Below are 12,702 nucleotides of genomic sequence, written 5' to 3'. Positions count from 1 at the left end.
CAAAAGGATCTTTGAAGATATAAATGAGGTTGTATATATTAAAGTAAGGAAATTATCCTGGATCATCTAATTTCATGAGCCTGTAGAAGCAGAGAAAAATCTTTAGTTGGAAGAAGGTAGAAGAGAGATACATCAAAAGAGGGTATCAGGGAGATTCTGAGCATAAAAAGAATTTGGCATGCTATTTCAGGTTCTGAGATGTCAGGGCTCACTTGCAAGAATAGGGGAGAGGCTTCTGGGAACAAAGGGGGGAGTCCCTAATGGATAGCTAGTGGGGAAATGGGGGCCTCAGTCCTGCAACCAAAAGGAATCAGATTTTCCTAACAACCTGAATGAGCTACAGAACAGATTCTTCTATAAAGCCTCTTGATAAGAACCAAACAAGGTGACACTTTGATTCTGGCCTTGGAATCCAACCCAAAGCAGAAGAAACAATTGAGCCAATACAGACTATGGTGTACAGAGCTGTGAAAAAATAAATGTGCAGTTTAAAGCCACTCAATTTGTGTTATCTATGTAGCAATGATAGAAAATTAATACAACACTTAATATCTTTAACAATAATTTGGATGTGAAGTTTAGTTGACTTTATGTAAGCAAAATGACAATAGTGATTTCTTAAAAAAGCGTTTACTTAATCACATCAAAATTTATTGATTGCCGTTTTTATGTTACATTTTTACTAACCTAAAAGTTTACTTGTGATCAATATTAAATATGGGCAATATTTTCTAGGCTTCAGTTTCATGGGAAAATGTTTTCATTTATGTTTTATCAAATTGTTACAGAAATTGAAGAATAAGAATGGATTACTTTGGTTTTATAATGATCAGAACAGTTTTATAAATAAATAACCAGTTGCAGTTAAAAGGGTTCTTCATTTGGGGCACCTGGGTGACTCAGTTGGTTAAGTGTCCAACTTTTGAATTGAGTTCGGGTCAGGAAAAAGTGTTATTCATTGAATATCAGGACATCTGAGTTCTTTGATGACTGTGACTCACATCAACTAGTGTCCTTGAGCAACTCTCTGATCTCTCAGGATGCCAGCTGCATTGTCTGTAAAACAGGAGAATTTGTAAAAATGATCTGCAAGACCCTTGCCAGCGCTGAGAGCCTGTGGTTCTGGGAACGTGCAATCAGGGACAGGTGGAGACTGACAAGTAAGAAATGGAAAAGGGGAAACTGTTCCTACTTTATCTTTCTTAGAGAGTAGCTGTGAGGATAAAAATAATAACAAAAATATTGTCCCTTTCTACCTTCAGGTGTTTTCCATCTGGGATTAGATTTTAATTCATTTGGGCTAGCCAGGTGTTCACTTACTATCCCATTGTCTTTCCCGGGCCTCACATCCCTCCATATGTTGTTTACTTCACCTTTATGATTTGAAAAATGTTTAACATTCGCTTAAAAGAACTGAAGCAAACACAAGTTTTGATATTTTCCTTCTGTCGGTCATCAATTAACATTTACTTTTTTCCCAAATCTGTGAAATCTGTCCTTGAATTTTTCTATCTCCACATTGTTTTTAAAGTCTTTTAAAACATTTTATTACATTTCTAAAAAGAGAGAGAGAGAGTCTTTGTTTTATTCCGGAGATAACATATCTGAACCAGGGATAAGAGTCAATAATATTTTGTTAGAGAGATATTTACTGCCTATTTTTAAAATATGCCCAGTTGTGCCTTATCATCAAATGCACGTAGCTACAAATGGGGCTGGCATTGTATTAATGCAATGAAAAAATGACCAATGCGTTAAGTAAAACAAATGGAAATAGAATTATCTCAAATGCCTGAATCACTTCAAATTTTGAAAACTCAACTATTATAAAATTCTCTTCTAAATTAATGTATTTTGTACAACATAATAGATTGCCTACAGGGGTCTGGAAAATATTGTTAGACTTATTTTATTATATAGCTGCTTAAGGTTGAGATTTTGTGTTGCAGGAAGTATTTTAGGATAAATATAGACCTAAGGGATTGGAATTTTTTCTTAATCTGGATTATAGAGGCCATACTTGTAAGGAGTTATTTTTTCTCAGGATATTGTTTCTTATAAGTATGTGTATGTGAAATTCAGGCTAAATGTTGAGTTTAGTCCTCCCATAGCCTGCTTGCTTTTTGACACATAGGAAAGACCCTCCCTGATACTGCTTAGCACAGCAGCAAATGGTATTAAGCAGGGTCTTTCCCATGTTTCAGAAGGAGCAGCCTAGAGCACACTAGACTACGGTCAGGTTCCTATAGCTGCATACACCACCCCTTCATTCATTCCTAGCAGTTGACTTGGGCTTTTATTCAACATAAATTTTCCTGTACTCCCTGTTAGAAAACCTTAACATGAACCCTAACAACTTCTATGTGTGTATGTGGTAAAGCATCCCTTCCACATGTAGCACCCCCTACCACCGCCACTAACCTGTGCTTCATAATATCCCTTCCTACCTCTCACTAATGACCTCTCCTCTCCCTAAGTTTTCCTTTTCTACCTCTTATTTGGATTTTTTCTGAGATATTTAAACATGATTTTCTCATATCTTCAAAAATCCTTTCATTTCAGCTACTTCTTAGTTCTCTCCTAATATCCCCAATACCCCAATTTGGTGTGTAGTTTTTGTTTTTTCTATTTCCCACTTCCTCCTCAGTCCACTTCATTATGACTTTTAATAGCACTAGTCCCTTCTAAGTGGTTAAATGCACTGGAAATTTTTCCAGAACTCATTTTATTTGATCTCTCAGTGGTGTGGGACCTTGTTGGTAGCTCATTCCTTATTGAAACTCTCTTCCCTTTTCCCAAAGCTATATCCCCTGATTTTCTTCTGTCTAACTGGCTGTTTTGTCTCCTTTGATGGTGAATGCTCTTCTCGTACTCAGGTCATGAAATTTCTCAAAGCTGTGTTCTGCACTCTCTATACTTTTCTTCCTCTGTACTCTCCCTAACTCAGACTTCAGTCACATGTGCAGCATTTCCACGTTGTTTCTCTATTGCCTTTTCCCCCCTCTCACCCCCATACGTAACTCCTACTTGCCCTTTAGCTCTGACGTCAAAATATCTTCTTCACTGTGCTTTCAGAGATTCATATTTTTTTGTGCTTTTGTGTTTTTTTACTCTTCATTTTGTGTGGCAGTTAATCTCAGCTTGTACCTACACATTGATTAATATGACACTGGAGTAATTTCCTCATCCCATTAGATTGTTAAGCCCATGAAAGTTGAAAATATATTAACTTTTGCTTATAACTGAATCTTTTGTTTCTAGGTACTCAAGAAAAGTTTTTATATTGATTGAATGATTCTTGTCATCCTTAAGCTATACCCAAATTGCAAGTTTCTCCATACCTCTGCAGGGCCCCCAATTATATTTTTAAGCTTTCTTACCCTCATCCTCCCAGCACTAACTCCTCACTCCTTGTCAATACTTCTCATTAGCTTACATTTCTAATAAACATCCCTATACTCTTTACCCCTTCAAAAAATGTCTTCTACCTATTTGTCTTATGGCTACTTCTCATGCATCTAGGGGCTGGAATCTGCTATGGATAATTTTAATGGAATGAAGATAGTCAGGTCTAAAACATTGATTTTGTAGGCCTCATAAGATTATCTGCCCTTTTGGTTAAAGATAACCAGCTACATCACCTTCCAGTCTTTCCTCCCTTTGTTGTCATCTGTTGCCATTCTGGTCATTCCCCAACATTTTCCAAAAACTCTGAGTTCCAATAATTTATACATTCATGTGAAATAACTGATGAGTTCTTCTTGTGCTTGGGTTGAACTATTAAACAATACATAGAAGGTCCAGCTGTTAAATGGCAATGAAGTGTGGGAGAGAGAACACATAGTCAACAGACAAGAAAATTGATTAATGGGTTATTTTCAGTTAGTCAAGAAACTAAGAAGGAAAATAATGCAAAGTGGTTCAAAAAAGACTGAGGGAGCCATGTAATTTAGATTATTTGGATGGTCTAGGAAAGCCTGTGAAGAGGTGCAAGGAAACCTAATACCCTTGAGGCTAACAACTTCCATAGTTGCACTATGGAAGTGGTAAACTTTAAAAGTGTGAGCCCTGGTGTTAGAGGTGTAGAGATAGGGTACCCCTCTGAGCATAGAGCTTCTGTTGTTAACAATTTTGCCATGTATTTCCTATTTGTCTTCTTTCTTGCTCCATAACCAGTATACACACAGAGATATGCAAACTAGATGATTTCACCCTTCCTTCTGTTTTTGCCTCTTTGAAATGATCTAATCCACAGGGGAAGGAGAAGAACCAGAGGAAAGCTCAGATATGGTTCAGTCTAAGCCCACTGGTTCACACAGACAGTGATCTGAGTGGAACAATGTGGAATGCTACAAATCCTTCCCTATCTATTCCTATTCCACAGTGCTTGCCCTTTTTTCTGCTTCCAGCACCCCATCTTTGCCCCATACACAAGAGGAATATCTCCACCTTCTGGCTCCTCAAGAAAGTTTCTTATAAGCTCATCATGCATGTGTGCATGCACACACACATGCATGTGTTAGGGATGTGGCTGAGAGTTTTATGATTCATTACTTCCCTTTTGTTTCTCTGACATCTCTACCACCACCTTGTAGTTCACTCCGTACTTAAAAAAAAAAAAAAAAAAAGTAAGACTACCAGTTATCTAATTGCACATGAAAAACACAAAGCAAAACAAAACAAAACAACAAAAAGAAACTTTTCTTGGTCCTAATTTTTACTTGACCTCAATCTCTGTAAGATTTGAGTCTGTTAACCACCCTACCACTTCTTAGAACTCCCCTTCTTAAAGATTCCACTACACCATTCTCCTCTGATCAGTGATCCATCCTATGTGTTTCTAGATAAAACTCAGTGTCTTTGGTTGAGGGGAGGAAGAGGGAGGGAGGCAGGAGGAGGGGCAGGAGCTCCGCAGACATCCCTGAAATCCTGCTGCAAGAGCAAACAGGGCTGAGACTCCGAGAGGGTGGTCTTGGAGCAAATATGAACACACAATTTTTGAGATTACTAGAGAAACTTTTTTTTAAACCATCATGATGTAACCCAGATACAAGATACCTTTAGCAACAGTTTGGGGAAATAATTATTTATTTTAAAGATCTCAGAAGCTTTGTGTTAATGGACCACGCGACCCTCAATTTTCATTAACATTAAACGTTTACCAGTCTCAAGACACGCATAATGACGTATAATTTAGGTTTACAATGTTTTAATCATTCTTCTTCCATATGCATTTTTAGATCCTATAACATCAATTTAGATGGAAGCAAAACAATAAAAACTGAAAAACTGAAAAAAAAAAAGCCTCAGTGTCTTAAATATAGCACATGCACCCCTTTTATTCCTCTCCACCATGGCAGACACATTCACCACCATACTGGTACCCATCCTGTTACTCAACCCTGCTTGAGTCATTAGTCACCAATATGTGCCTTGTGTCAGTCTCTTTTCTTGATTATCTTGTTTATCACATGCTGTTCTGCTTGGATTATCCCTCTTCTCCACCCTTCTCTCTCCCATCTCCTCAGCAAACTCTTTTCCGGGGGGGGGGGGGGGGGACAAAAAATAGCATTGGTACTGCCTGCATCATCTAGCATGCCAGAACTCTTTCCTCTGTTCCCATATTTTGACTTCATCATTTTTTCCATGTTGCTCTAGTGTTCATAGTTTACATCTTGTCTTATGACTCTATAACTAAACTGTGAGCTCCTGCATGGCTCCTGCATGGCTTTACTATAACAAACAATAAACATTTGTTATAGTAAAATTTGAAGAACAATAAATATTTGCCATGGGCAAGATTCTTGTAAAAATAACCAATTAGTATATTGATAAAGTAATTTTCATAGAAAAAATGCAGTTTCTTTTTGTTGCTGTTAAACTTCCACTTTGCAGGCAATAATATTGCCAACTTGCAAATAGGTTAGAGCCAAAATTTTTGGATTTTTCAGAAGCATAGATAATGTTAGAACAAAAAAATTAGATATCATTGTAGGGCACTTGTTTATTTTTATGAAAAATCTTTGCTATACACATGGATTTTATATTGGTATATTAGAGATACTATTTAACCATGTTCCTTGGTTTACAGTGGACTAAAGTCTTGATAAACCCATTATAAATTGAAATATCATAAGTCAAAAGTACATTTAATATGCCTAATCTGCCAAACATCATGGCTTAGCCTAACCTACCTTAAATACGCTCAGAACACTTACATTAGCCCCAGTTAAGTTTTAGTTGGGCAAAGTCATCTATCACAAACCCTACTAAATAGGGTTAAAGTGTTGAATATCTTATGTAATTGATTAAATACTGTACCGAAGGTGAGAAACAATGGTTGTGTGGGTGCAGAATGGTTGTAAGTGTATGATCACGTGATTGACTGGGAGCTGCCATTGCCCAGCATCATAAGACAGTATTGTACTGCATATCACAAGCCTGGAAAATATCAAAATTCAAAATTCGAAGCACAGTTTCTACTGAAGGCATCTTGCTTTTTGCACCCTCGTAAAGTCAAAAAATTATAAGTAGAGCCACAGTAAGTCGGAAACTCTAGTTTCCATTAGCTGAATTTTGAACATATTTGTATCATAGAACAACAAAGAAGAATCTACTAAAAATAAATATACCTAACTTTCAGCTACCTCTTCCCCCTTTAAAAATCTCAAATGCAATTTAGAGGAAGATAAAGTGCTGATAATACCGCAAAGGAGGCCATTCATTCCTACACAATTAAACTATTTTTCTATTTTTCAAGTGCCTTTGTGTTTGAAAAATAAAGTTGTTTAAAAGAAAGTCTTTCCTGGAGGCAAATTAACCAGAACATTCCTTCTCTCTCTACCAAGGTGGATGATATACTACTACTAACGGGATTGCTAAGGAAGTTTAAAGTCCAAACAAACAAAAAGATCACTTACAATTACGTTAAACCCGTTCCCTCTATCTACTTGATGTAATATATTTTTTTGTTATTTTCTTAAGCTTTATGAGATATTCATGCTTGCCAGTATTATTCTAAGAGGCTCTGCATACATTTTTTTTTTCAAATAAGAGGGAATTTCCCTTTCATTAATGCCAACAAGATCTATCTACTTTTTGTAATTAATCAGTCATATTTTCTAAGAGATATTTATTTTGATTAAAAGGTAAAAAAAAATAACCTGGAATAATTCCCTCTTCATCTGATAGGCACTCTTATCATGTCAGTGAACTTCTTTTGAATCCATAAAACTACTCCCACTTCAGTTTCTATTAGTTTTCTGCATATTTGGCAATTAATACTTTATTTCCTACTGCTACCTACGGCTGCACTAATTTTCTTGCAGATGAGGTTTGTCAGTCTCGTTCTATATTTATCCCACTGGAGAGGGACTTATTGGTCTTTTGGTTGACAAGCTTCCTGATCCTCAGTGTGGTCCCAAGGTGGTTTACATGAAGACAGAAACAAAAGCAAACTCACTTTAAATCTGTATCCTGTTGCCAAGCAATGATTATTGCTAGAATTTTAAGGGTTCATTTTCAAATTTTTGCCCCAGATGGATATGAAATCTATGTTGTTATGCTGATTTTAAAGGACTGGGCATATTAACTGAATGATAATGTAGTTTTTGCATCAGAAATGAAGTCTCATAAATCCTATTTGTCTAATTTATCTGTGCAGCTTTTCTGCTCAGCTTCAGTTAATATCATTAAATTCTTATCTAATTATAATGCAAGCAATCTGACTGCCAGAACCAAGACTGTGTCAGCATTTTCTTTGCAAACTTCTAATCTCAAAGGCTTGGAATAAACCAACCCAAAAAATGATGTTGGCTGATACACCTTGGAATGCTAATTCTCATAGCCAAGTGAGTTGTGTGCTTCTCGTTTCAAGATAAGCTTATGTATGAGAAATACAATTATTTTAATGGCAAATATTTCTCATGAGAGGCTGTTTTCTTTTTTTATATCTGAAAGACATCATCAGTTATTGCTATAATCGTAATATACAACATTCCCCTTCTTGGTACTCTCTGTCTCATTCAGGACTCTCATTTTTTTTTTTTTTTAACTTTCATGTCTTTTGGATAGAAGTCCTTTGTAAATTTCCGGGGGGCATTTCTAACTGCAATGTATGATAAAAGTACAAGTAAAATTGCAATAACCCAAAAGTGCAGGTTTGTTTTGTTAGTTGGTTTAATGCCATCCACGAAGATTTTGAACATATTGTGAGCTATATAAATTGTGCCATTTAAACATCACATGAAATATTTAAAATTCTCTGATTATTTTTGTTGAGATGTATCTAACAAAACAACGCACAAATCTTAACTGATCAGTACGGGAGTTTGACAATAGCATATACCCTATACCTACCACTTATAGCGAGATTAAGAACTTCTTTCTTTCCTTTTCAGAATGTTCCTTGATGTCCCTTACTAATTATTCCACAATGCTCCTTCAACTATTATCCAATTTCTGTCCCTTTAGAATAATTTGTTTTATAAGTTTTATGTAAATAAAATCATATTGCAAGTATTATTTTGTGTCTGCTTTTTTGTGTGTAGTAAGTCATTGTGCTTATCATTCTTTTTATTACCAATAATATCCTGTTGTACATATATAACCCTTCCCTTGGATGTCTGGCTCACAGAGCAGATACAAGGTTAACTTTATAGATATATATCATACCGTTGTCTAAAAACATTGAACCATTTTATACTCCCAACAATAATATATGAAAGTACCAGTTGCGGTACATTCTGATCAATTGTTGGTTTTGTCAGTCTTTTGGATTCTTGTTTTTCTACGTGGTCTGTAGTTGTATCTGATTGTGGTTACAATTTATATTTTTCTAGGAACTAATGACATTAAAAACCTTTTCATATATTTATTATCCATTCATAGCTTTTCATATATTTATTATCCATTCATAGATCTTCTCTTAAAAAGTGTTTATTCAAGTATTTTGCTTACTTTTTGTCAAGCTGTCATTTTTAAATTATTAATTTGTGCTTTTTATATGTTTTTGAAACAAGTGCTTTGTTAGACATATGTACTATAAATACTTTTACCAGGTTGTGGTTTGCATATTATTTTCTTACTGGTGTCATTTCATGAGCAGGGCAGAAATTTTTACATTTCAAAATTTGTTATCTATCAGTTTTTTTTCTCCTGGAATTTGTGTTTTGTTGTTGTCAGTCTCAGGACTCTATTTTCTTTTAGGTTGTGAAAATGATCTGTTTTCTTCTAGGATCTTTACAGTTTTATGCTTAGGTCCAAGATCTATTTTGGTTTAATTTTTGTGTATGGAATAAGGTGAGAATGAAAGTTCATCCTCCCTGCCCCCACCAATATCCAGTTGTTCTAAGAACATCCATGGAAAAGATTCCTTTACCTGATGAATGGACTTAAATCAATTGTCCGGGGTATATTTCTGGACTCCTTATTCCTTTACAATTCTACTTATCTGTCTTTTTACTAATAAAACCCTCTGTCTTTATTATTTGGGTTGTAATAAGTCTTAAAATCAGGTATTGCAAATTATTTAAATTTGATCTTTGTTTTTCTTGTCAAACTTGTTTCAGCTATTCAAATTGTTTTGGGTGTTCAATGCCCTTTTCTTTCCATAAAAATAATAATAATAATAAAAGTTTTAGAATAGGCACATCAATTCTGACAAAAAAAATACTTGTTAGAGTTTTTGTTGAGATTGGTACTAATCTGTAGATCATTTGGGGAAGATTTGACAACAGCAATAGTTAATTCTACATGTCAACTTGGCTAGGCTATACTGCCCAGTTATTTGGTCAAACACTGGTCGAGATATTGTTGAGAAAGTATTTGTGGATGTGATTGGCATTTAAAACCAGTTACCTTTGAGGGATCCCTGGGTGGCTCAGTGGTTTAGTGCCGCCTTCCACCCAGGGCGTGATCCTGGAGTCCTGGGATCGAGTCCCACTCAGGATACCTGCATAGAGCCTGCTTCTCCCTCTGCCTGTGTCTCTGCCTCTCTCTCTCTCTGTCTCTCTGTGTCTCTCATGAATAAATAAATAAAATCTTAAAAAAAATAAAATCAGTTAACTTTGAAAGTAAGGCAGAGTACTCTCATCGGGCCTTATCCAATTTTTTTTGAGAGTCTAAAAGACAAAGTCTGAGATTTTCCAAAGAAGAAGGAATTTGCCTTGATATTGCAGCATAGAAATCTGCTTGACTTTCTAGACTGCTGGCTTGCCCCATGGATTCTAGACTTAACAGCCCTCACATTATGTGAGTCAGTTCCTCAAAATCTCTCCCTCAGACACACACATACATACACAGATATATATACACACATATACATGCATGTATATATATATTTGTGTGTGTATTTGTTATGTGTGTATATATATATGGTTGGTTCTGTTTCTCTGAAGAACCCTGAAAAAACTGTGTTTTGAATTTCATTTTGTTCATTTTATTTTATTTTTTTTAGAGAGAGAGAGAAGGGGGAGGGGCAGAGATAGAGGGAGAGAATCCCAAGAAGGCTCCACTACAGCACGGAGCCTGATGTGGGTTTCAATTTCATGACCCTGAGATCATGACCTGAGCCAAAATCAAGAATCAGACACTTAACCAACTGAACCACCCAGATGTCCCTTGAATTTTATTTTTCAGTTGTGGGTTAAACTAAAGAGAAACTCAAATGGTTTTATGTAATGATATTTTTTCTTTGGTCATACTATTTTCAATTAGTTCTAATAATTTGTAGATTTGTAGATTTGTACCCTATTTATTGTTTGCAAACTCTAAGAGTTTTACCCCCCAACAAAGTTTTGCTTTTCATTATTTTGCTTTATTTTACTCATTAGTTTTTCCATTTATGTTCATGAGTTATTTAGTTGATTGGTTGTTTGTTTTTAAACAATGCTTTTCTTTGATTTTAGGATTGGAATAATGAGTGCTAATAAAAGTACTTCTCTCTTCATCTATTTAAAGAGAATGGACACTATTTCTCCTTACGTATTTGTATAATTCACTGATATAGTCATTAGTGTCTGTATTGCTCTTTGTTGGAAAGCATTACAGTTTATATTGACAAATTATAATAAATGTGGATTTATTTCAATTTTTAAAATTTTGGGCAGTTTTTTAAAGCGATGTTTTTCAAGAAAATTGTCCATTTTATTTAAGTTGCTAATTTTATTACCATAAAATTGTATTATATTACCATATTGTTCAAAATATCTCTTTATTAACTTTTTAATGTCTGTCTCACTCTTACTATTGACTTGTCATGCTAAGAGTTTATCAGTATTTTTTTTATCTTTTCAAAGAACCAGATTTTGTCTTTTTTAGTTTTCTCTATTTTTGTCTATTTTCTATTTCATTCATTTCACATTTATTTTTATGATCTTATTTATTCTGCTTTATCTTCTTAAGACAGAACCTTAAGTCACTGATTTAACTATTTTAAAATACATTTTCTAATATGGACAATATAAAACTGTAAAAATAGCATTAGCTTATATTCTACAATATTATGCTGTTCCTTCATTATCATCTAGTTCAAAATATTTTCAAATTTTACTTGCAATTTTTTTCTTTTTTTAACCTTTGTATTTAAAGTGTGTTATTAATTTCCAATTTTGTGGGAATTTCTTTTAGATATCTTATTGCTATAGATTTCTGATTTAATTCTCTTATGGGCAGAAAACATTATCTGTGTGAGTTCAGTGCATTTTAATTTTATTGAGATCTATTTTATGCTATAATACCTGATTTATATTGGTAAATATTGTATGTAAACTTGAATAAAATTAATTTCTCAGATTTTCAGTTGTAATATTCCATAGATGTAAGTTAGGTCAACTTGGATAATACTATTCATTTTTTTTTTAACTTTACTGAATTTTTTTTTTCTGATTTTTCTACTAATTTCTGAGGGAGAAATTTCTGAGGGAGATAATATCCTATTATCATTGTGGGTTCTTTTGAATTTATCCCTAAAGTCTTCTCAATTTTTGCTTCGTGTAACTTGAAGCTCTTTTGGTTGGCATGCACATATTTAATTTTGTTATGTATTCTTAATGAATTCTTTTTTATCATTATGACTTGCCTCCCTTTATTTCTTTGTCTTGGAGTCTATTTTGAGTTTTATTAATACAACATTCATTTTCTTAAACTAAGAATTTGCATTTGTTTGTCTTTTCCCATACTTTATTTTCAGTGTGTATGTGCTCAATCCCAAGATCATGACCAGAGCTAAAGACAGACACACCTAACTGGTTGAATCTGTACCCCTATACATATCTTTTTAATTAAAAAAAAAAAATAGGATTCTTGCAAATTGCATATACTGGAATCTTGCTTTTTCTATAATCCAATTTGACAATCTTTTGCTTTTAAATGGGGTGTCAGTCCATTTATTTTTAATGTAGTTTTTGACATGGTTGAGTTTAAATATTCCATCATGACAAGTATTTTATACTTGTTATTTTTCTTATGTTTCTCAATTTCTGCTTTATTTCAGTAAATTTTTAGAAATTAAAAATATTCTATTTTATCTTCTGCATTAGAGTTTTTGACTATGACACTTTGTGTTAGTTTTTATTGGTTTCTCTAGAGTACAATGTAAAAACCTTATTATATTTACCATTCAACCACCATCTTGTTTTTGTTGACATGTATTTTACTACAGCATATGCTAAAATCTCACAATAAATTGTTTTCATTTTTTCT

The 12,702-nt window shown here is 34.2% G+C and overlaps 1 pseudogene; it reads left to right on the top strand.

Moving 5' to 3' along the window:
• The first annotated feature begins 1,081 nt into the window (after positions 1-1,081).
• The window catches only part of LOC140602299 (cell cycle progression protein 1-like), a 28,771-nt pseudogene continuing 17,150 nt past the window's right edge, over positions 1,082-12,702 (top strand).

Source organism: Canis lupus, chromosome 13, assembly GCF_048164855.1.
Source record: "Canis lupus baileyi chromosome 13, mCanLup2.hap1, whole genome shotgun sequence".
Lineage (NCBI taxonomy): Eukaryota > Metazoa > Chordata > Mammalia > Carnivora > Canidae > Canis > Canis lupus.
Note: the sequence above shows the minus strand (reverse complement) of the source record. Positions and strands in the feature narration are given on the sequence as shown.